At 41.6% G+C, this 22,556-nt stretch overlaps 1 long non-coding RNA gene across 6 annotated transcripts in view; it reads left to right on the top strand.

Moving 5' to 3' along the window:
• LOC112656230 (uncharacterized) overlaps positions 1–22,556 on the top strand; it is a 64,743-nt gene that overhangs the window by 17,046 nt on the left and 25,141 nt on the right. For 3 of the 6 annotated variants that reach the window (XR_004809451.2, XR_004809450.2, XR_004809448.2), the window contains 2 exons: positions 10,552–10,677; positions 13,233–13,448. This is a non-coding gene — a long non-coding RNA (uncharacterized LOC112656230). Of the gene's footprint in view, positions 1–1,023; positions 8,559–10,551; positions 10,678–13,232; positions 13,449–22,556 lie in introns of those variants that run through there. The other 3 variants (XR_004809452.2, XR_004809449.2, XR_007406140.1) reach the window with 2 other exon arrangements.

Below are 22,556 nucleotides of genomic sequence, written 5' to 3'. Positions count from 1 at the left end.
TAGATATGCTCCTAAGAGCACAAAAGAGGTAAGAACTCCAAAATGAGGGTGCCTGGGTGGCTCAGTCGGTGAAGCGTCTGCCTTTAGCTCAGGTCATGATCCCAGAGTTCTGGGATTGAGCCCTGGGTCAGGCTCCCTGCTCATTGGGTGTCTACCTCTCCCTCTCCCACTCACCCTCAGTTGGTGCGCGCTCGCTCTCTCTCTCTCTCTCTCAAATGAATAAAATCTTAAATCCCCCAAAACTCCAAAATGATGATTTATACCCTAAAGAGATTGAATTAATCTGAGCCTTTATAACCACAGGAGACAAAGTTACCATTCATCATCAAATACACGGGGTTTTCTGTTTGCTTGGTTGCTTGGAATATACATATATATATATAAAATTCATTTTTAATCAGAGAAATAGATGATCCAGGGCAAAATGAGGTCTGTCCTAGGACATAATAAATGACTATTTCTGCACATCTAAATTGTAGTGTGTGAATTTTAACCTTGCCATAGGAGTATCAGAGTACTGTTTAATCCTCTTCTTTCCTACCTCATGCAAGCCCAACATGCTCTACATATGTAGAATGTAATTTTTTTTCCGTCTCTACTGGTAGTAAAGATCAGAATGTTAGCAATTCAATTGATGAATCAAATGCAATCAAAATATTACTTGGAATATAGAGTGAGACATAGGAGATCTTTACATATGGACCAGATAAGAGCTGAAAAGAAAAACTGTTTGTAGAAACAACCAGAAAACTGGCATTATTAGCTGTGAGTCTACTGACATGGCTATTTTAACTGCCATCCTACAGGTGGTGTGAATGAGGCACCCTCCATGGCTTGTTACAATAGCGACTTGGCGGTTAGACACCACCACCCCCCCCAAAGGATGCCCCTGCTTGGGTTGATAATTGACAGCACCACACACCGTGATCATTTATAACCTCGGGGTGTTCTCTTGAAAGTTATTTTTAGTTATTTGATGACACATTTCTCCTAATCCACAATACTGTGCTCTTTTTCCTCCAGCATTACATCGGACCAGACCACAGAAGCAGTGTTCAATAAACCATTTCATATCCTCGCCACTTGAAATCTTGTCTACATTTTTGAAAAAAAAATCTCCACCCGCTTGCTGTTGAGTCATGCCTTTTACTTTAAGAAGCAAAAGAGGCAAATGGTTTTTAATTGCCCTGCAAATATTTACATCCTATACATCCTGTGATTCAGCAATTATACTTATCAGCTTTCCACCCCCTGCTAAAGTAAACCACAACATTGTCATGAGGAAATCATGGAAAAAAAAATACCGTAGCAAGCTCATTCAGCTTTGCATGTAGTGCAAGCAGAAATGCCATCCCTCACTAGCTTGACCTGCAAAATTATTTTCCACCCTCAGGAGCAATTGGTCTTTCCCCACCGCTGATGGGCCACCACCGTGGCAGGATCTAACTGTTCCCTCAGAAATTCCGGAAAGGTCGTTCTCTTACAATGCTGTGTCCTGTAAATACTTGAGCTGTGCCTGTAATTGCCCTGAACTGCGTTGCCTGCTGTGCTGACTTACGTCCCAGAGTAGTTTCGAAGGTCAGCCTGAGCGCCTTGATAGCTGGTTGTTACTTGGTAATGAAGTCATCAGGATAAGAAGCTTGGTTCATATTTGCAGCTCAGTTATCGAAGAAATGCTTCTGTAAGTCTTTCCTAGGATGATGACGTCACTTGTTCTGACTCGAGTATATATTTAGAGTATTAAGTGGTTGTTTTCAGGAAACATGTAGCAAGCACAGAGTCTCTTGCTCACAAACAGACCTTTCCAGTGATCTGAGGGGAGGGTCGATCTCTATGAATTCTGTGCCTCAGAGGCTGCTTGGCCTTTTCCCTGGACCCTTGCTCTTGGGATAGACTGGATTGAGAATCTGAAAATAGCATCAGTGCCAGGCTGCGTGATGAACTCTTGCCCTAGGCTCTGGGGGTGCTCCACTCGCACAGCCCCCCAGTGACATCCTATGCTAGCTTGCTCCACAGGAAGAGCCTGAAAGAGCAGCATCACATCTTTTCCGTGGTGAAGAACAGATATGATGGCAAAGCGGATGTGGTTAGGATGGGTGTCCTCGCTAGTGGTGGCCCAGGTCAGAGTGCACACTCCCTGCAGCACAGCCCGCAGAGGGGAGTGGGGGGAACCGGGTGCCATTCCCAACCACGCTTCCAAGGGCCACTGGCAAGACACCAGGCCATCAGCACCCCCTCTCGTTGTCTCTTGGGTGAAGAGGGTGGTGCCATCCTGCCAGCCGACCATCAATGCCTCAGGCTTGGCACTGACCCATCTGGAGCTCTCGTTCCTCCAGGTGGGAGATACAACACTGAAGGTGCAGAAAAGCCCCGCCAGCTTAGAACTTCAGTAGGATTCTTTAGGACTGCATTGCCCGCCGTCTTCTCTCCAGAGAAAGATCCATCACTCGGTGGCCTTTTGGTCACAGCCAGCCAGCACTGAGAAGGCCACATGGTGTCCGCCTCGTTCTTCACACCATGTGAGAGCTTACTAACTGTCCTGTGTTGGAGAAGAGCTATTTTCTGAGGCTACGATATGAAGTTTTGTCTATTTGATGTTAGCAATAAATATTCCCTCAAAGACTATTCCCAGATCAATCTAGACGGTGTCAAATGCCTGTTAACAAGTGGGCACAGTGGTAGGCCCTGCTCAAACTTCATCTTCAGTGTTTGCATTATTGACACAAAGCAGATTTTGTCTCTGTTTTACAAATGAGAAAAGGAAGCTTAGGGGGCCTCAATAATTTGCCCACAGTGGGAATTTCAGAATTTGAGCCCAGACTCTGCAGCAGTGCCATCCCCTTTGCACAAATGGAACGCAGAATCCTGAGCCACATGAGTAGCATTTCAAGGACTCCTAAAGGCCATATAGAAGGAAATCCCTATTGGATGGGGAAAGCCTGTGGTGGATATTTTTGTCTGTCACTTGACTGGGCCATGAGGTCTCCAGCCTGGGTGTGTCTGTGACAATGTGCTGGGAAAAGATTATTAGTGTTTGAATAGGTGGGGTGAACAAAGCCGCAGGCCATCCGCAGCATGGATGGGGACCATCTAATTAGTTTGGGGACTGAATGTGACAAAAAGGCAGAGGAAGGTTCAAACTACTCTGTGCCTGACTTCTGAGCTGGGACCTAGGTCTCTTGCCCTTGGAGGTCCTGGTTCTCAGGTCTTTGGACTTGGACTGGAGCTACCCCTGGCTCACCTGGGTCTTTTGCTTGCACATCTAGGATCATAGAACTCAGCCTCCATAATCACATGAGCCAATACCTTACAATAAGTCTTTCTCTCTATATATAGAATATATGTTTTTCTATTGGTTCTGGTTCTCTGGAGAACTCTGAGAGTTACAGTTTTAATACTTTCATATATGTGAGACACATGAACTACATGTAAAGCCAACTAAATTTTAATCTCCTTTAAAGCAGTGACTGTAGTTTTATCTTCTTTGTCATATGGCTGGGCATAGTTTAGAGGCATGCCAGGTTCTTTTACATTTGTCTTTTTTTTAAAGATTTTATTTATTCATGAAAGAGAGAGAGAAAGAGACAGAGGCAGACACAGGCAGAGGGAGAAGCAGGCTCCATGCAGGGACCCCAATGCAAGACTCAATCCTGGGACTCTGGGATCATGCCCTGAGCCAAAGGCAAATGCTCAACTGCTGATCCGCCTGGGCATCCCTACATTTGTCTTAAATGGAAAGATGAACACAAAATGGCCCTGCCCCCGGGTTTTGGTCTCCTTCACTACCTTTTAAGTGCTTTAAGAAGGATACTGTTTTCTAAGAAAGCAGAGACACATGGTGACTTCCACTGGATCCTACACTACTTGGGGTTCTATGGAAGGTAGGGACCCAGTCTTTCAGATCTTTGGTCATCTACAATTCCTAGTACAATGATCTAGACAAAATGAAGGCCTGCCCCCAAAGAAGCTGGATTTCAAGACATACAGAGTTTTCTTCTGTGCCTTTTAGCTAGTAGGAAGTTGTTTAATTTCCCAGAGGTGGAGAGAAGTATCTTTATTTACCCTTTATGTCCACTTCCCTTTTACTTAGATGAACAAAGCCTTGTGCTCTGAAGGATCAAGCAATCCCTTGATCTAGCAGATCAAGGATCTGCTCAGAAAGAGAAGCTCAGGCAGGAGAACATTTAGCCTTCAGTTTAAGGAATGGATCTTGGAAGATTCAAGCACCCAGTGGAGAGAAAGGGAGCTTGGGTGGGCTCTGACACTGAGCTGACTGTGCTGATGAGGACGCAATTTGAGCAGAACACAGAGTGACTGGATGCACCAGATTCCATCATTTTTACCTCAGTGGACTTTTGTGAGGCAGATCACAGGGTGTGCAATTTGGAGCAATAACATTTCTGCTACACTACGAGGGTAGGGTCACTGCTGCCTTGTTGGCACCTGAGTTACTAGATCTCAGTACCAAGACTGGCATGTGATGCTTACTTAATAAAGTTCATGTAGGTGAATAGATAAATGAGTAGATAAATGTTGGGTAGGGACTTTAATGTGGAAGAGCTAGAAAGGTCCAGAGTGGAATCCAGAAAAGGAAACGTCAGCCAACTATTCCTGACAGCTTCTGCTACACTGTCTACTATAGCAGCCTTCAGCCACACAAGGCTATTCACATTTAATTAATGAAATCTAAATAAAATTAGAAATTCTGGTTTTCAGTCTCACTAGCCATATTTCAAACATGCAATAGCCACATGTCTCTAGTGGCTACATAAGGTACAGCAAAAATACTGAATATTGCCATTAATACTGACAGTTGTATTGGGCTGCGCTTCTCTAGGACATTTAAGGAAAAAAGGCAAAGGATGTTTTTAAGGTTTTTCTCATTACAGTATCCATCCTAGCTCACAAGTAAGAATGTGAGCAGGGCCCCAGGGCTTTAAGAGAATTCTAGAATATAATATGCATTTGGTTGAGAATATCATATGTTGTTTTATGACAGCAAAAAACAAAAAATGTTTTAGGGAAAGCTATAGAGTAGGAGGGGATCCTCAACATTTCCTCGGTTCAGTCCAGTCTCTGCTTATCGGTGTTAGGTTCTGGGGATTCTGAACTCGTCTTTTTGGGACTCTCAGGACTGGGAACAAATTTTTACATTAAAAAGAATGTGAGGGGCAGCCCAGGTGGCTCAGCAGTTTAGTGCCGTCTTCAGCCCAGGGCGTGATCCTGGAGACCCGGGATTGAGTCCCACGTCAGGCTCCCTGCATGGAGCCTGCTTCTCCTTCTGCCTGTGTCTCTGCCCCCCTCCCCATCTCTCATGAATAAATAAAATCTTTAAAAAAATGAAATTTTTCTATTATTGCAGAAGTTCTCCGAAACAAATTTAGGAAATCAAAGTAAATTTAAAAAAAATATGAGAATCAGTTATCTCTTATATTTCAGAATAAACTTTTTCTTTTTTCTATGCACTTGATAAATGCAATGCACTAAAAACCATTCTGCACGTCATTGTTAAACATTCCTCTGCACCATCTTATTAATGAGGGCATTTTATTACATTTGGTGAATATATTATAAATTACTGCATTTTGTCATTGGATATTTAATTCGTTTTTGATGTCACAAATTTTCATGAACACTCATACAGTAAACATCCTTACACAAAAATTTAGTATATATTCTTAAAGTTGTTATGAAGCTGGGAGTTCTGGATCAGATTATAAGCATAATTTTAAGTCTTTTTGACGCACATTGCTAAATCTACCCTCCATATGAACATATACACTTGTGTTTGTCCACTGAATTTTCACTAGAAGAATGTTCTTCTCACAAAAAGTATATACAGGAGTTGTACTTAACTGTTACTCTTGGAGCTCAACTCATGGAAGTTGGTAAAGGTGCATTTTAGAACAGAACCAAGGTGGGTTTGCTCCTTGGTGAGACACAGGTACAGCAGGTGGGGTTGGCACACAAAGTAAAATTTATTTGCAATGAGTAAGGAGATCACTAGGAGTAACTTCCAAAGCCCTGACTCTCTGAGCAAGGGTGGATGGGTTTCTTTGTTTAGGGTTAGGATGAATATTCAATTAGGGAAGACTTGTTATGATGTGTAGAGGTGGGCATGAGGTTGGGCGTATGTGTTAAGGAAACATGCCTGCATATACATTACATGTTATGTAATGACATTTGTGCTCCTCCTCGGGCCAAGATTTTATATTAGAATGAGGTAATTGTAGTCATCAATTACTCTAGAGGTCATGCCACGGTCCATCTGCACAGGCATGAGTGGGGTTTTACTCAAACTGGTCTGGGTGGTCAGAGCCAGCTGCAGGTCTTGTCAGGGCAGTTGCTCGCTGTGAGGGGTGGTTTCTGGTTTCCATTTGTTTAAGAGAGAAGCTGGGGAGAAGAGCTCAAGGAAAAATGTGGGACAAAGGTCTGTGAGTACAAGCAGGTGGGGAGTCAAGGTGAGGTCTTGGGGTCCTGCTGGTGACAACTTCAGTGGTTCAGATCTTAACATGATAGCTAGTGAATAAATCATCATGCCTTAGGAATCTACATTGATGAAGACTCCAATAATGGCTCTTTAATCAACAGCTGCATGAAGCTATAAAAGGTTGATAAAGTTTAGAGGAGAAATGGTTATGTTTTGCATTGTCTTGTTTCTTTCAGTCAAGGTCACATTGTGACAGTAGCAGGGACGGAGAGCTCAAAATGGAATATATTTATAATTTGATGTTGGTGTGTTGGGGTAGGTAGGGCCATGGTATTTTGCAAACACAAGCTTCTTGCTATCAGCAGTTGGCAAACTCTACTCCATCATCACCCCAGAGTGGAGGCAGAGTGTGCTTTTTCTCCAAAATGACATGTTTAGTCATCATCTTAGACTGTGTGCCAACTCTGGTGCTCTTGGATTCCTAGGGCTAAAATGGCATATGGGGAGAAAATAGAATCTTACTCCCTCTTATTCTTAAGGCCCTTACACAGGGCTTACATTTCCAATTAACTTCCTACGTTCATTTCATGTTTTACTAGTAAGATTATACGCTCTTGTCATCCCCACAGTGGAATTATTCAAGCCTTGTTTATTGGATTCTTGTCCTACCACAAACCCTAGTGTCCGTACCTTCCCTAAAGACAGGGACTAATACAAGGATTCAGTGTTGTCCTTTTTCTAAGTCCTTGTGCAGTGCTTTTGTGCTGATTTTTTCTTTTTCTTTTTTTTAATATTTTATTTTTTTAAGGTAGGCTCCACACCCAAATGGGGCTCAAACTCAAGTCTCCAAGTTCAAGGGTCACAGGCTCTACCAACAGAGTCAGCCAGGCACCCCTGCACTGGTCTTTTTGAGCACACATTTAAAATGTATGAAAGAGAAGCCTCTTTGAATAGTAAAAAGAGTAAATGCACAGATGCTGAAACATTCATCTGGCTTCATGTCTTGGCCCTGCTACTGGCTGGTTGTGTGACTGGGGATGGCTTACTTAACCTTTTTGGCCCTCCTTTATTTGTAAGCTTAGGATACAAATAGTACCTACCTTGTGGGGTTATTAGGATTATATAAACTAACATCTGTGAAGTGCTTATAGTAGTGCCTGGTCCTTAGTATTATAAACCGTTTGTTAAATAAAATACCGACATTTACTCTTAAGTCTTTCCTTTTACTGTGGCCAAGTTCAAAAAGGATGTTGTCTGTGTTCTCCTCTAGGATTTTGATGAATTCTTGTCTCATATTTAGATCTGTCATCCATTTTGAGTTTCTCTTTGTGTATGGAGTAAAAGAATGGTGAGTTTCATTCTTCAGCATGCGGCTGTCCAATTTTCCCAGCACCATTTATTGAAGAAACTGTCCTTTTTCCAGTGGATAGTCTTTCCTGCTTTGTCGAGTATTAGTTGACCATAGATTTGAGTGCCCATTTCAGGGTTCTCTATTCTGTTCCATTGATCTATGTGTTTTTGAACCAATACCACACTGTCTTGATGATCACAGCTTTGTAGTACAGCTTGAAATCCGGCATTGTGATTCCCTCAGCTCTGGTTTTCTTTTTCAATATTCTTCTGGCTATTCGGGTCTTTTCTGATTCTACGCAAATCTTAAGATTATTTGTTCCAACTCTCTGAATAAAGTCCGTGGTATTTTGATACGAATTGCATTGAATGTGTACATTGCCCAGGATAGTATAGATATTTTCACAATATTAATTCCTGGAAGATACACCCATGAAGGCAAGGGAAACAAAAGCAAAAATGAACTATTGGGACTTAATCAAGATAAAAAGTTTCTGCACAGCAAAAGAAACAGTCCACAAAACTAAAAGACAACCTACGGAATGGGAGAAGAGATTTGCAAATGATGTATCAGATAAAGGGCTACTATCCAAGATCTATAAAGAACTTATTAAACTCAACAGCAAAGAAACAAACAATCCAATCATGAAATGGGCAAAAGACATGAACAGAAATCTCACAGAGGAAGACACAGACATGGCCAACAAGCACATTAGCAAATGCTCCGCATCACTGGCCATCAGGGAAATACAAATCAAAACCACAATGAGATCCCACCTCACAACAGTGAGAATGTGAGATTGGGGAAAATTAACAAGGCAGGAATCTACAAATCTTAGAGAGGATGTGGAGAAAGGGGAACCCTCCTGCACTGTTGGTGGGAATGGGAACTGGGCAGCCACTCTGGAAAACTGTGTGGAGGTTCCTCGAAGAGTTAAAAATAGACCTGCCCTACGACCCAGCAATTGCACTGCTGGAGATTTACCCCAAAGATACAGATGCAGTAAAATGCCGGGACACCTGCACCCCGATGTTTCTAGCAGGAATGTCCACAATAGCCAAACTGTGGGAGGAGCCTCGATGTCCTTCTACAGCTGACTAGATAAAGAAGATGTGGTCTATATATACAGTGGGATACTCCTCAGCCATCAGAAACGACAAATACCCACCATTTGCTTCAACATGGATGGAACCGGAGGGTATTAATGCTGAGTGAAGTAAATCAGTCGGAAAAGGTTTCATTCATTCGGGGAATATAAGAAATAGGGAAAGGGATTAAAGGGGAAAGGAGAGAAAATGAGTGGAAATATCAAAAAGGGAGACAGAACATGAGAGACTCCTAACTCTGGGAAACGAACAAGGGGTAGTGGAAGGGGAGGGGGGCGGGAGGTTGGGGTGACTGAGTGACGGGCACTGAGGGGGGCACTTGATGGGATGAGCATTGGGTGTTATGCTATATGTTGGCAAATCGAACTCCAATAAAATATACAAACAAAAAAAGTCTTTCCTTTTACCTGTCAATATTTTCAGAGCATGTTTGTCTTTTTCCGCCCCTCCCTTTCACATTTTATTGCTTTTGTTTTTCTGTAATAGATTTCAAATGAGTTTTTTAAATCCATAATTTTCCCCTCTCATAAGGGATCAGACATTTAGGATTCTCTTGCCAGAATGGACCTTCATTGAGACTAAGTAATAAAATGTCCTAATAATTGCTAGCACTATTTAAGCACTTACTTATGAACCAGAAATGATACTGGGAACTGTACCTAAAGTCTCCTTTATAAGGCTCACAAAATCCTATAAAGTAAATACAGCTATAATGTTCATATTAAGTGAGAGATTTGAAGGATTAAGCCACTTTTCTGGGTCATACAAGTAGTTGCAGAGCCAGGCTAGGAGCTGGATTTGTTGGAAGCTTTTTGAAACCACCCTCCTCCTGCTTTTCACCCTATTTAATGCCCAGGTAGATAAAAATCTTGGTTTACCTCCATCAAGATGCCATTGCTATTGATAGTGACACTAATATTAGCAAAGTGACAGTAAAAATAACTGCTCTTCCCCAGGAGTCTGCTATTGTCAGGGGCCTGTTCTTGCTTATGCCTGTTGGGTTAGCTGCACCAGGAGGCCCTCAGACCCAGCTGGCTCGCACGTCCGCCGTGGCGGCTCACAAGAGCAAACCACACTCTAAGCCTGTACATGCCTTAAAGTCACAAAATCAAAACACTGAGGACCACCACTCACAAAAAGACAACGAGGCTTTAAACTCTGGCCAATCAAATAATTTCCTTACTCTGCTTCTGCACTTTCTCCTTATATGCCTTTGCCCTGCACATCTGACCACTCTTAGTTTTACTTAAATAAACTTAACGTTTTTGTATGGCAAAGTTTATTTTTTAACAGGTTCTGAAAAAACTGTCTAGGCCCGAGATGGGGCCACTCCCGCCCAGAGTGCCATGTCAGCAAACCAAAAACTTAGGTGGCTTTTGAGTTCCTGTAGATAGCCCACATTTACACAGTAAATCTGCACTGTATCCATTCAGTCCCCAAACACCAGGCCACCTCTGGGTCTTCTCACCCAAAAAAGGTTGAGTGTTTGGCCCCAGCCAATCAGATATTCTTTGTTTCCTGTCTTTATTCCTTATCTTATAAAAGCTTCTTGTCCTAGCCCCATTTTACTTCTCTGGACCCTTGAGAACAGAGACTGCCACTTCCTGGAGTGTTCAGTAGGGTTTGTTTGCATCAACTAAATTGTCTTCTTAATATTCTTTTAGCAGTTTTTGGTGATGAAGAACGTGTTCTGAAGCTGACTGCTAGCAGGCTACAGGACAAGGAGACACACAGGCAAGGCACCTGCTAAAACCAGGTTCAGCATTCCTCATCGTTACCAGAGGCCGTGGGTAAGTCCCTCTTGCATTTGAGCTCCGCTCCCTTGCATGCAGCTCTCTGATCCAAACTGACTTTATTTAAAATATACGTGTATATACATATGACAATATATATGTATAATAATAATGTAACAATAATAACATATTTTTTTTTCAAAAATGAATCTGGGACCCCTTTCTGGGGTTTGTTAAAGTGCCCAGAAAGTTTCTGGAGACCACAGAAAGGTTCTTAGATTTATTTAAATCCCCAGAAAAGGGGTGCCTAGGTGACTCAGTTGGTTAAATGTCTGCCTTCAGCGCAGGTCATGAACCCAGGGTCCTGAGCTCGACCCCACGTTGGGCTCTCTGCTCAGTGGGGAGTCTGCTTCTCCCTCTCCCTCTGCTGCTCCCCCTGCTTGTGCTCTCTCTATGTCAAATAGATAAATAAAAGCTTCTTTAAAAAAATTCTCAGAAAATTCTGGGGTCAGGAAGAGACTCTAGGTAGTTATGTTGGATCCACAGCATTTGGCAGCCTTTAAAGGACTAAAAAAAACAGGAATTAGAATTCTGTAATAGGGGACTTGCTGAAATTAGAATTGGACTGTTTTGATCATCAAATCTAAATCTAAATCTTATTTTAAAAATCTAAATCTGAGCATGAATCAGACTATTACAAGCCATCAGAAATATTGTAATGAAAGACCTGTAAGTCCAGACTCTTGTTAAGTTGGTGTTGGGAAATCCATTGGTTGTGGATCATTTTCTGCCAGGAACAGCAATTTTCTTTCTTGTCTCATTTTGTGCTCGGAGACCTTGGCTTGGTTTTCTGCCTGCCGGGAGCACCCAGGTTACCTGTTCTCACATATGCAGATGGTTCAGCTGTGAGGTTGGGGGCCCCAAATATGACTGGACAGAAATGTACATTGCACTCCATTTGTGACTGGATGTGCCTGCATAGAAATGTGGGTTGCACCCCCATTTATACCTAAGGTTCTGTTGACTGTTGCCAGCTTTAAGGGGATTATCTAGGTCTTCTTTCTTTGGTTGTCTTTGAGTGTGGCTCTGGATTTGGGGAGTATATTATCTTTTGAACCCTCTTTGGGGATGTCTCTTTGGTCCATAGGGTTATTCAATCCTGCAGGGAATGTTTACTATTTGCTCTGGCTAAAACCTGACAAGATATTTGAAAAGATTTTTAAGTAGCTCTAGAGCTAGAATTTGGACAAAATTTGAAGCTGATACAGAGCCTGATGGGAATTTTTTGGTACACTATGTACCCAGAAGGAAAGAGAAACATTCCAAAGACAAATAGCTTCAAATCTAGAACACAGGAATCTTTTGGTTTCCATCTAGCTGAAGATCTCCCTGATACAAAGAAGCAAATTGAAGATAATGTAGTTGGATAGGTGGGTCAGCTCCTGATATCATTCATGTCGTGACCAAATTCTTTGAGCAATTAAAAACAACTAAATGGGTAAAGAAGATGTGGTATTACATATACAACAGAATATTACTTGCCCATAACAGAGAATGAAATCTTGCCATTTGCAACAGCATGGATGGATCTAGAGGGTATTATGCTAAGTGAAGTAAGTCAGTCAGAGAAACACAAATGCTATATGATTTCACTTTTATGTGGAATTTAAGAAACAAAACAAATGAACAAAGAGAAAAAGAGTAAAAAAAATACAGATTCTTGAATACAGAGAATAAACTGGTGTCACTGCGGGGGAGGTGGGTGGGGGGAATGGGGTGAAATAGTAAAAGAGATTGAGAGTCTACTCATCATGATGAGCTGTGAGGAACTTCTAGAATTGTTGAATCGATCTATTGTGTACAACATAATGTAACACCAACACTGCATGTTATTTATACTTCAATACAGCAAGCACACAACTCTCCTATAAAGTAGGCCAGAATTTCTTACATAAATCTGTCCTCAAGCCATGCCATGTTACCTCACCTGCGAGTCCTCATTTCTATTTTGAATAAATAAATTTTTCTATCAAATGTACTTTATGTGTGTATGCTTGTATGTCTGGATTTGGAGGAACCCAGAGGGTAATGCTCTGGAATGAAGCAGTATATATCAATAGAATAGGAAGTCTTGCTGTCAAGAGTTACCTTATTGTGCGTTTTCCCCTTACGAATGTAAAAATCAAAAAGACAAACATCCAGCTGCAGGAGGCCTATCTTTGTTCTTACCGTGGGGGGTGGGGAGGCCAAAGACTACAGATCCAGATCTAGTTTATTGTTTTCTTCAAGCATTAATATTCATCCTTTACTGCCAGGAATGCTTGTGAAGCTCTGTCACTCTAATTTAAAAATGCTTTTGAGGAGGGCTCCATACTGTCTGCTCTGAAATGGGACCTTGCCATTCCTATTTGTAAACTGTCAGCATGAGGCAGGAACTAGCCATCAGGAAGATTTGCTTTCGCAGAAATATAAAGTGATTGGAAAACCCCAAACATCTATAAGTCTAACTTCTTTCATGCCTTATAGTTTTCTTTTTCTTGTGCCTTAAGAAGAGAGCAGAGCATCCACTGGGGGGTTTTCCATTCATTGTTTTGCTGACTTTTAATTCACAGATGATTTATGCCACGGCTGCATTTGCAGAACCAGCTCATGTATATAGGTTACAAAAGAACAAAATAGCATTACAAGAAGTTTTTCTTTCTTCGCTCTCAAAACTTTCCGTGATTTTCAAAGTGAGCGCCTTCTGGATTTCTTCCACACTTCAATACACCAGAGAGCCAGGAGATGGAATCAATGTTATATTAAACAAGGATTGAATAAAGGATCTGTCTTAGGAATTATTTGGTGTCTCCATCTCATGTGTGGTCTCTGAGTGTTTACAAAGGAAGATAACTTTCCCAGTCATCTATGCTGCTCTCCCAGAAGCCCCCACTTGGAGGCACGGCACCCTCAGAGCGGGGAGAAGACACCCAGCAATGAGTTTTAGAGGTGAAAACAGGGCAGCTCAGTAATTATCGGGCACTGCGAACACTTGGATCCACCAAGGCTTATCTTGACTTGTGTCAGATTTCTATTAGGCCAGGTGTGCATTGTTTTTGGGAACCCACAGATTTCAGGGAGTGCAGCCTTTGCATTGACTCTGTGTCATCTGCTTTCACCCTCTTGTCAGTCTTCCCACAAGGACAGGGTGAAGCTAGGGAGCACGGAAAGATGAATATTTACCATTCTTTCCATAATGGAACCATGTACCGACAGCCCCTGGCAAACCACTGGCCTCTACTGGAATTTCAGCCTGCCCTGAGAATTGCTGTTTCCAGAATAACAGATGCACCACTGGCTGAGGTCTGCGAAGCCTTTACAATTTTCCCATCATCTTCCATGTCCTTTTCTGCCACAATATGGTACATATTCTTCTTGTAGATCAACTGTCCATTGGTCTACATTAGTTGGTTTCTCAGCATATTTACCAGCTTGAGTTCTTAAGGACCAGGAATTCTCTCTCTTGATCTAACATCTCAGCTAGCAAATGTGTAGGGCTTCAAGAAGTATTATTTCATAAATGAATGACTGAGCAAATGAATAGAAACAGTGCTTCATTTACTCTTTCAATATACCACTTGCTTGCAGAGATAGGCACTAAAAATCATTAAAAAAAAATAGAGCACAATTCGTTAAGAAGTAGAAGTACCCAAGTTGAGATAAAAAGAATAGATACTTGCCAAATTTTTAAAAAGGAAACAGAGAAATGTCTTAGTCAAGAAAAAGGGGGATTGATATATCATGAGTTTTGCAAAATTATTTTCATTTAATTCACTTTGTATATATTTTAATTTTTTTGATATTTTATTTATTTGAAGGAGAGAGAACATGAGCAGGGGGCAGGAGCAGAGGGGGAGGGAGAAGCAGACTCCTCGCTGAGCAGGGAGCTGGATGCAGGACTCCATCCTAGGACCTTGGGATCATGACCTGAGCTGAAGGCGCTTAACCAACTGAGCCACTTGGGCACCCCTGTATATATTTTCTAATTGATTTTTGTAAATTATTGGTAGTAGAGTTGGGTATGGAAAGAAATTTGCAGTAAGTTGAAGCTCTTTAAATTTTTTTTTTTTTTACTTATTTATTTGAGAGAGGTGGGGGGTGAGAGGCAGAGAGAATCTGAAGCGACTCCGCACTGAGCACAGAGCCTGACTTGGGGCTCGATCCCACAACCAGGAGATCATGACTTGAGCTGAAACCAAGAGTCAGATGCATAACAGCCTGGGTCACCCAGGCACCCCTACTGCTCCATGTTTCAAGAAGCTTAATATTTAAGGTATGTGAGGACTATATAAATATATCCTGTAGAAATGCTTCGGTAAGTGTTGTGAGACTGATGATTTCTGAGAGAATCATAAAGTCACCCCAGGGGGCCCTAGAGTACACTGTGTCCCCTAGGAGCTTGGGCTCTGTAGGCAGGTTTCCTGCTAGCTGTGCGCTTTCTGGCCTAGTGTCCTTGGGAGAGTGCTGAATCTCACTATTCCTAGGTATCCTCATCTGTAACATGGGGGCTCAGTGACCAGACAGCTTGCATCAGGGGACTGGAGGGAGACTTCAGGGAATGGATGTACGTGGAGTGCTTAAGGTGATGTCTAGAGGATGGCGAGCAAGACTGGTGATGCTTTCTGAGCAGAGTAAATAGATGTTTGCCTGCTGTGACGGAAGGGAAAGGGCAAACCAAGAGGCATAGCATTTACAGGGCTCAGAAATTTAAATCACGGGATGTTTGAGGAGCTGGAGAATTCACAGGGCCTGGAGCACGTGGTCCAGGTCTCCAGCGTGAGGCTGTGGCCGTGGCAGGAAGGCAGCCCTAGGCTGTGAGCCCAAGGCCTTGACATTCTGCCCGTGAAGTAACTGCACAGACGGCATTCGCTGACTTGTCTGGTCATAAACACTCTGACTTGCTTGGTAACCTTTGTATTTTAAACTGTAGCACAGCTTAAAAACTAATCTTTTCCAGCTCTTAGGGTTCTTATCCAGTTTTATGTCCTTTCACTAGTTGTTTTTACTTCTTTTAAAACCACATTTGTGGTCTTTTATATGAGGAGTGTACAAAGGGTAAAGGGGAGGAGTTATTAGGGGGCCTCTGACCCCAGGGAGGCTCTGTGTATCCTTCTGTCCTGGTTAGCTCAGGAGCACAGACACCTTTAACCCTGCAGACCTGTGTGGTTCCTTTGGGGGAAAAAAAAAATCATGTCTCTGAAAGAGACCAACAGTTCCTGTGTAGAAACAGGTGAGCCAACATTGCTTCTCAACGTAGTAGCCAGCCCATTGGTAGGACCTCAGGAACCTCTTGTCAAGTCATAATCTTGTGTGTTTCTAAGGCCGGTCTACACGGAAAACAGCACCCTTGGCTCCCATGTAGTGAACACCAGATGGATACCCCTGCGTGTTTAATTTTAAAGCACTGATTTCTCACCTCCAGACAGCATGTTGTTTTCTCTGGTTTGGGGAAAGGAGGAGGACAGTGTGGGAAATTTTTCACAAAGCTGTCTTTTTTCTTAGTTTAAAGGATAATAACTAACTCTGAAATGATGATGTTTCATTTTTTTATTAAGTGAAAAATACTTTTCAATTTTTTGAATATTGTTAACTTTAAATATTTAATAAGAAATATTTGTTAGGGGATCCCTGGGTGGGTCAGTGGTTTAGCACCTGCCTTTGGCCCGGGGCGCAATCCTGGATTCCCAGGATCGAGTCCCACATTTGGCTCCTGGCATGGAGCCTGCTTCTCCCTCCTCCTGTGTCTCTGCCTCTCTCTCTCTCTCTATGTCTATAATAAATAAATAAATAAATAAATAAATAAATAAATAAATAAATCTTTTTAAAAAATGAAATATTTGTTAAAATATTCCTTTAATGAGCTTATGACAACAAAGAGATGATAATGTTTTTTTAAAGGTTGAATTTTTTTTAAAGATTTTATTTATTTATTTATGAGAGAGAGAATGAGAGAGAGAGAGAGGCAGAGACACAGGCAGCGGGAGAAGCAGGCTCCATGCAAGGAGCCTGACGTGGGACTCGATCCGGGGTCTCCAGGATCAGGCCCTGGGCTGAAGGCGGCGTTAAACCGCTGAGCCACCCGGGCTGCCCAAAAGATGATGATAATGTTAAGTGTTCTTATGTCCCAAGATAAGACTCTGACATCTTTATGATGTATTCCATCCTTTATATTTTTTACTACTTGGTAAGTTCTAGAAGTTCCCAGACTGGGGGGACTTTTAGAATTTATCTAGAGTATAACCAAAAATTAAGAGATTTTGTTTTTTTGGAGTTAAGACTAATTAAGCATGACAAAGGAACTACTAGAATTATTTTCCTGTGTGCTTGCTTCTAGAAGTAGTTTAATTAAACTTAGCCATTGACAGTACTATTCTTAGGGTCCACTGTACACATCTAATACATAAAGGAAAGAAACAATCTCTTTTTTCTTTTAAACATGATCTAAACCTCCCTGCTTTCACACCTTTGCTTCAAGTATTCACTGAGTTAGAAATGCCATCCCCTGTCTATGCCTGTGGAAACCAATGTGAACTGTAATGCTTAGCTCAAATGCCTTGTTTCTCATGAAAAATCCCTGGTTGTTTCTACTGCTTTCCTCTGAAATCTTGGGATGTTTGACATGAACCTTCCTTATATTTACTTATTTATTCTGGGAATAATTCTTCTGGGATTCTTCTGGGAAGCAGTAAGCAGTTGTATTGCTTTCCTAGGGTGGCCATAGAAAACTTCTAAAAACTGGGTGGATTAAGACACTAGAAGTGCATTGTTTCATGGGTCTTGAGGCAGGAAGTGTGATTACCGTTGTCAGTGGGGCACACTGTCTCTGAAGGAAGTAGGGAGGAGGAAACTGCTGCACACCTCTCTCCTAGCTTCTGGTAGCCTCAGTCATTGCTTGACACGTGGGGGCTTCTCCAATAGTCTGTCTTCCCGTGGCATTCTTCCTGAGTGTCATCACAGTCTTTACGTGTCTCCCCTGTCCACGTTTCCTCATTTCATAATGAGGCCAGTCATGGTGGATGAGGGTCTGCCCTAATGACCTCATTTCAACTTGATTACCTCTGTAAAGACCCAGTTTCTAAATAAAGTCACATCCTGATGTGTTAGACATTAGGACTTCATGTAGCCTTCTGGGGGACACAGTTCAAACCATTAAGTAGTTCAGAATGAGTAGTGCATGAGGATTCTGGAGATGAGATGGGAGAATGAAACTACTGGAGAGGAGGTGGGAGAGTGAAACTAGGACAGTCTGTAAGGGCCCTTTCTACCTAGTTAGGAGTTTGAACTTGATCTGATTTGAAAGGCTGGAAGGTCTGAGTGCTTTCTCCTGGCTACTTGGGGTAGGTAGAAGAAGGACCCAACCATTCAGGGGTTAGAACTACCTTTCCCCCTGACCACTTTAATGGTGGATTTCCCAAAAGAAAGTGTGGGCTGAATTTAGAAAGAGAGGCTGGATGCAAAAGAAAAGGAAAAATAATGAAATTTCTTAATACAAAAGGACTAAAATAGAGTTTCATCCTAATTCCAATAAAATTCAATCAAATTTCTAAGACTGTAAGTGATCATACAACCAGATATGTGTTATTTACTTGTGTTAACAGAGTATTCTCACACTTTAGCAGCTGTGACATAGTAAATATATATTTGGTCTCTGTCCTTGATTCCTGACACAGATCTCCTAAACCCTTGTAATATCCTGAGTAATGGGAGGAATAGAAGTGTCTTATACAAGCTTCTAACTTCCTTGAAATTTCCTAGCTATAGGAGCATCTTTTGTTCTAACAAGACCACTCATGGTAGGCTCCTGGATGGGGCCTGGTCACTGGAAAGACCAAAGCCATGGTTAGAAACCTGGCACTTTCAGCTCCACACCCCCTCCACCAGGGAGGGGAGAGGGGCTGGAGATTGAGTTACTTGTGGATCATGCCTACTTGATGAACCTTCATAAACTGGTGAATATAAGTAGTTCCCTGAGTTCTGTAAACATTAACTGCAAATTATTGAAGCTGAAGAGGAAGCTGTGGGAAGCCCCAACTCAAAGTCATTGAGTTGGAAGCACAGGAGGCCCAGGACTTGTGACTGGCATCTAAAGTGAGAGGCAATCTTGTAGAGGATCCGTGTTAACTCTGGATGGCTAGTGTCAGAACTTAATTGAATTATAGGACACCTACTTGATGTCTGGAGAGTTGGTTGGTGTGGTGAAAAAAATTAATAAAACACATGCTTAACATCAGAAGTGTTGGGTAGAGAAACAGTTTTCCTTTAGAAGCTTAAGACAACTACTATTTTGGGCAGCCCCAGTGGCTTAGCGGTTTAGCGCCACCTTCAGCCCAGGGCATGATCCTGGAGACACAGGATCGAGTCCCACATCGGGCTCCCTACATGGAGCCTGCTTCTCCCTCTGCCTGTGTCTCTGCCTCTCTCTCTCTCTCTCTCTCTCTGTCTCTAATCAATAAATAAAAAAATCTTAAAAAAAAAAGACAACTACTATTTTATCTCACAATTGTGGGTCAAGGAATTGGACAGGGCTCAGTTGGGTGATTCTTCTATTTGTTATCAGAACTAAGGTTTCTGGGGGTATCCAGCAGGTACTTAGACTGGTCTGGCCTCTCTAGACCCTGGCCACTTGAGGAGGATGGATGAAAGGTTAGAACCAGCTGAATTGTAACTGTGACACATACAGTAGTCTCAGCAGCACTTGGTCTCAGTGTAGCTACATTTCTTACACAGTAGCTCAGGCACCCAGAATGAGTTTCAAGAAGCCTGAGCCATGTTGCAGGTTTCCTGCTATCAGCCTCAGAGGCCCAGGAAGTAACTCTCTATTGATCAAGCAAGTTACTAAAGCCACACTTCATTCAAGAGGAAGAGAATCAGACTCTACTTCTCAGCAGGAGGAAGAGTAAAGATTGCATAGCTATCTTTAATCTACCACGACAGAAATTAATATTAGGATGACTGTCAGGAAAAGTGCTGCAGATATTTTGGGATATGCTGATAAAATTTTTAACTTTATTTACCATATGCTCAAGCAAGTAAATATTTAAAAGTTAATCACGTGCTTAGCTGTATCATTATAGTATTGTGCACCGATGATGGGTATAAATAAAGCTAAGCCTATGTACTGGAAAACGTTACAGCTAAAAATTTTACTAGTTTAGAGTTGAGAATGGTTACTTGATTAAGCCATCTGCTTAATTTCTAAAACATCTCACATTACTATTTCCCACAATATCATATAAACTATTGTAATAGTATAATATGGGACTTGTCAACAGAATGCCATCCATTTAGAGAAGTAATCGAAGTTTTGGATGTGCGTATACAGGTTTCAATCAGTATTTCATTGTATTCTTTGAAAATACAGCACAGCTTAAGAAAGAAAACAACTTTGGAGGTGTTGCCATAATAAGTTGGGACAAAGATTAGGACCACTGGGAGTATTTAAAAACCCAGCCCTTGGATACTCTGGTATTTTCTTGGTTTTACACAGTTCCATAAAACACAAATAGCAGCTTTATTGTTGCTCTTCTGTTGTTTTACAAGCTTAATGTTGGCAGCCAGTGTTCTGATGCATCAGCACTTTCAGGCTGGGATGCTCAAAACATTATATCCGAAAACAGGGACTCAGCTTCACTGATGTCCTGTAGTGTTGTTCCGGGAAATGCCATGCTGGTGATTATAAAGGATGAAGTCATATATTTCTACCACCACATCCTACCATTATGGTAATTCTAATTGTAGTGAGCTGTGGAATCAATGGGTGAGAAAAAAAAATAACTTTTCTCCACAAAAATAAGAAACAAACAAAATAAAACTTTAAATGTTTGGCAATCTTTTGTTTAATAACATAAGATTATAAAATAGGGTACATTATGATTCTGGAAGAACAAAGGAACAGGGGAAGAGTATTAGCTTTTAATTGAGGGTCTCTGAACATATAGAAAGGTATTATTAGTATTGTTATCATCCTCATTTTGTATGAAGTTATGGTCTTGAGGACTCGCTGGTTGAGGTTAAAAGCAACCTCAAGAGTTAGTTACGAGGACAATTTGTCTGAGCTATCATGCTCCTTTTCACTAATTACAGTACCATTAACTACTTCTCTACCAACATGTACTCTTCTGCTGTGGACAGACTATTATTTTCTGGGTTTTCTTTCTTACCACTAAAACCACAAAATTAGAACTGAAAGATAAAGTTGTGACCTCTCTGACATTCATTCCCACTAGTGGGGTCAGTATTTGCCCAGGGCGAGGTTCAATAGGAGGATGTTCTTGTTCTTGCCTTACCATGGTATGATTTTTAATTTTGGTCCATTTCACAATATCAGGTCCATAGACAAAGAAAAAGAATCTCTCCTTTTTTTTTCCCCCAGGTCCATGATAAAAATAATGTGCCACATTCTTTCATTCAGTATCGTGTTTCTGGTTAGTTGGTGTCAGTAAGGTATTATGCTCATGTAGGGGTTCAAACGAGAAAAATGTCTGTGATACAGGGTTCTACTATAAAGTCAAAGAGGAAGGTGTAAACATACAAATATTTAAGTGGCAACTTTATTCTTCAAATTTTCTCAAGTGAGACTTTATAAGGTGTTTCATCTTAAGTTTTAAGAATGATCGTTTGACCTAGTCTTTTACTATGTTGCTATGGAATGAATTTAAACTTTGGCTCATCGTGTTGGGATTACCATTTATCCTCAATTTCAGGTCTCCGAATTTAGTCATAGACTCCCACACGGTAATAATCCTTTTCACTTTAAAACTGCATTGTATCTCTATCGAGGGTAAAGGTATTTGCGATGCAAAGTACAGGACACCTGTAATAAGAACGTGTATTTTATCCATACTGAGTTTCGGACCTTATGTTGTACCGGGATTCAACACATCAACTATTATATTAGGGGAACCTACACGACTAGGAGCTTTAAATGATTGGATAATAATATATCTGAAAATCTGCTGTGTAGAGATGCTTCATGGTGTTGTGAAGAAAGCTACTAGTGCCGCGATGGGAAGAATCTGGTTCTGACTCTTAGGCACAAAAGAGAACAGATGTAATGCTCCCCTTTGCTACAGCATAGAGGGGACCTCACCTCAGGGTACACACTGCAGTCACATAAAGAGCAGGGGTGTAGACAGAGAGCCATAGGGCAGAGCAAGCAGAGAGAGACTCTTCCTTTGGTGACAAGTACGACAGCTGCCAGCATTTTGTTCGACATCCTAGAGAGAAGCAAAACCTTACAGAATCATTTACTAATATGGAACAGAAAGTGAATTTTGAGAAATTTTATTCAGAGAGATAATTTTCACATGGTCAAGAGGCCCTGCTACAAGGCTGCTGTGAGTTAAGCGCAGATTCCTTTGAACAGAGCAGTGTGGGTCATGGAAGATTGGAAGCTGAATGAGGAGAAATGCAGCTCTTGCTACACTTACATTTTCTTTGCCATAATTTTCATGATTTCTTTAGTGTGGAGAAAAGAAAAACTGTCTTCAGGCCCCAGGGTAAACAGCACACACTCACACTGACTCATGGTATTCAATAGAATTCGGGGGATAAACACACCATTTCCCAGGCGACTTTCCTTTGGTCCCTGGGTCACATGTTGGGAGGGTTTTGGGAAGGCACTGGAGCATGACAGTGGAGTCACAAAAATGGTGGAGATACTTTGATTTATGTGATGCGACTCCTCTCAAGAGAACCAAGCGAATCTTCAGTAGAGTGAATTAACAAGATCCTTCTCTTCAACAGATGTGTTTTATGGAAATCAGAACAGTGGAAATGAGGCAGCAGATGCAGAAACAGAAGTGGAAAATTGTAATTTTTTAGAGACCAACATAGGAATTTAGGGAAAGTATGGGAAAGGCTTTGAATTCAGGGGTGGAAGACACAGCCAAACATCC

This window comes from Canis lupus, chromosome 26 (genome assembly GCF_003254725.2).
Source record: "Canis lupus dingo isolate Sandy chromosome 26, ASM325472v2, whole genome shotgun sequence".
NCBI classification, from domain to species: domain Eukaryota; kingdom Metazoa; phylum Chordata; class Mammalia; order Carnivora; family Canidae; genus Canis; species Canis lupus.
This window is presented reverse-complemented; position numbering and strand designations above follow the sequence as displayed.